This window comes from Parasteatoda tepidariorum, chromosome 3 (genome assembly GCF_043381705.1).
Source record: "Parasteatoda tepidariorum isolate YZ-2023 chromosome 3, CAS_Ptep_4.0, whole genome shotgun sequence".
Lineage (NCBI taxonomy): Eukaryota > Metazoa > Arthropoda > Arachnida > Araneae > Theridiidae > Parasteatoda > Parasteatoda tepidariorum.
The window spans coordinates 47,920,641-47,924,036 of record NC_092206.1 but is presented as its reverse complement, the minus strand read 5'-3'; positions in this window follow the sequence as shown (position 1 = coordinate 47,924,036).

The following is a 3,396-nucleotide window of genomic DNA, read 5'->3' as shown; positions in this document are numbered from 1 at the left end:
ACCGCAAAATCCTTCTTACATAAAGATACAATAATTGCATATTTTACCAACACTAGGAGTATAAGACCCCTGCTCGCTACTCTCACCAACTCCTGTTATTGCTTCTTCTTCCTGTTATTGCTTATATATCGTCGAATTCCATGTGTCCATATTTTCCGTGACAACAAAGAACATTTTGCTAAAATAAAGATGTGTTTTAATTTTATGTAAAAAAAAAACATTGTTAATATGTTAATCGTAATAAAATGAATGATTACCGAATTTGAAAGAAAAAAGAACAAAATATAAGAAAAACATATTGTTTGGCAAAAAAAGAAAAAAAGTAGTAATTTCACGCTTTATTGAGGTTTATAACAATTCAAATGAACAGCATTTACTTCTCTTGTGTTAAGCTTTTTTTATTTTCAAAAATTTTAATATAAAATCAAGATTTGTGCTTCAAAATGTCTGATTTCTTTCTTTTTTTAATTTTGATTGACATCTACTGAAGCGCGACCTTATAAAATGAAGATCTTGAGGAAGGAAAATAAATTTCTCTTTGTTATTGAGAAAGCTCTTAGCTGGAAAATATTCTGAGCAAATAATTCAAAAATGTGGATCAATGCATTTATTTAAAGATACGGAATAATTAAAATGTATTAATGTTATGTATTAGAAAACATAATTGCTTATGAAGTACAACATTAATTAAAAACAAACATTAGAAAAAATTGCACGCAGTTACGTCAACAGGTATTGAACTCTAGACGACTGTTCGGAAAATGAATGCACTAACCCAAAGTCATGCAGTTTTAGAATTAAAAAGAAAAAGGAAAACTCCTAGAACGTACGCACCAGTGACGTAGCAGTTTCTTCAAATACTTGTAAGTTAACATTTCATCAAGAACCATGTGATTTCAAGATTATAGAAAATTAGAAATCATGAATTAAAGAACAAGGCTTGGATAAAAAATTACTTAATCCTTTCACGACGAGTTTTTTTTATTTTATTTTTACAACAGAACAATTTTGGTAGCATAAACTATGAGTAGGGCCGCATTATGTACGGTAGCGCCATCTATGTTCTGTGAATGAAACTACCTTCGACAATATTGGCAGGTCTGGTGGGAAAGTCTCCCATTAGATAGGGAAGCGTTTCTGTCCCTAAAGATCTTTTTGAAATTAGCTTGGGACGTATGTGTCCCGTTAGGTGCGAAAGGGTTAAATACAATTTTATGTTGGCAATCAGTTTATTGTAAGGAAAATAAAAAAATAATATTCGCAGAAATAGGGCTCTGTAAAAAAAATTAGTACATAGTTGCTACTATTTTTGGTGTTTATAACTAATAATATTTTTCAGTGCTTTCTTTATTTATATTTTTACTGTTATAGATTTCTTTATTCAGTTTTTGTTTGTTTGTTTAACTAAAAACATATATTTTTATGAATATTAAACTTAATTTCATGACTTTATTGCAGAAACATTTGGTGTTAAAAAAGGAATATTTCAATAATATATTTGCCCTAACCTTTCTAACATTTGTTATTTTGTCTATTTTATTTAAGGTTTTGCCTAATATCTATATTTATTTACTTAAAATTAAATTTATTTCATCTCTACCACAAAAATTGTGGTAAATATACACGAAAGAGTTTTACAATGTGGGAGTTGGAGAAAGAGGAGACGAAAGGGGCAAAAGCCCCTTAGTCTGAAACTATAAAATTAGATTTTTTAACTTCATGATACAAAATTTTCTGCATTAGCTGATAATACTTCGCTTCCCAGCATTTTACATAGTATTAATTAGAATAAATATTGTCGAAAATATATTTTATTGTATTTCATAACAAACAGAATTCTTAATTTTATTAAAATTTTTATGCAAAATAACTATTTATCATTTCTGCTAGTTGTAAGAATTAAAAATTATTATTAGTCATAACTTGTATTAAAAAAAATAGTGATAAGATCTAATCCTAGTACACAAAACATCTCCTATTCTAGAAATGGTACATTAAAATTCATGAGATAAACATTTAACTTGTTTTGCAATTAGTTATAGACGCATAAAATATAATGAAATGAACTCTGCTTACTAATCTCTAGGGGCTGTTAAGGGATTTAGAGTTTTGCGAATATATGATCACCGAAACTAATATAAAACAGCTAACTTAATACAAGTTTATTTAATGAAAGAAACATTCTTTTCGTGCAGGTGGATTAAAGTTACTGTTCTTTTGAAAGAATAATATTTCTTATTCCTTACATATACATTCTAATTAAAGTATTAAAATTTCAACAAAATGGTGCTTATGTATTCTTCAAAAGATATTTTGAATAGGAATAAGATTATTTTATTAAGAAGCTTTCCAAAGAAAATGATATTGTACTACCAATTAAAGTTATTTTCTCTTAAAATTTGACTTGTTTAGAGGGCCCATTTTTGATTTTTTCTTAAGAAGCATAAAACTAAATCTCACAGCAACTATCCCTGAATTTGATCTTGTTAAATATTTTTTTATAAATACAGTTTTCAACAGTTTATTTTCTATTAAAACTTCATTTCAGATTATAAAAAAGATATTATGAAACACTGGTCGTACTCTGTAAAAATTTATTGTTAAAAGTACCGGTGCTTAGAATGCCGGTACTTTTTACCGTAAAATCCTTTTTACAAGGGAATGTTACGAAACAAAAAATCCAATATGCGTTAATTTTAACAGCAATAATTACCATAAAATTACCGTAAATTATGTTTCGAATTATATCTATATTACTCAAATATATTAGTATAGTTAAAACAAAACTGTACTAAACTACTAAAAAACTATATATATTACTCAAAACTAAACTATCTATAAGCGAAAACTACTCAAAACTGTATTACTCAAAACTCCGAAGTACTGGTACCTTCTAAGATAATTCTAAGATAATTTTATTAGGAATTTTTTACAGTGTAGTTAACCAAATCTATTGTTTTATTTTACTCAGTTGTCTGAGCAGTTATGGGAAACGCCAGTTTTTATTTTTTAAAAAATCTATACAGCATTTAGAATATAGATTTTGTAATTTGTTTAGTCACTATATATTCGATTCTGTCATAAAATTCGATTGAAATCTTTTTTTAAATTTATAGTAACTGACGATCCGTTCTTTGCATAAAGTAAAAAATCGAAACGAATGATTGATTCACTAACAATTAACGCTTCGCAATTTAGTAAAAGTTGAAGGGCAGAACTCAAGGCATTAAAGAAGCTTGAAATAATTTCAGTTCGTTTTTATTCCTATATAGTGTTTTATCGTTATTAAAAATAAGAAAACTCATTTTTTAAGTACATCTGTTTAAAATGAAGTTTAATTAAGCTAAACTCAGCATTATTTGGTATCAAAATTGATACTAATTGCTATTTAGCCAT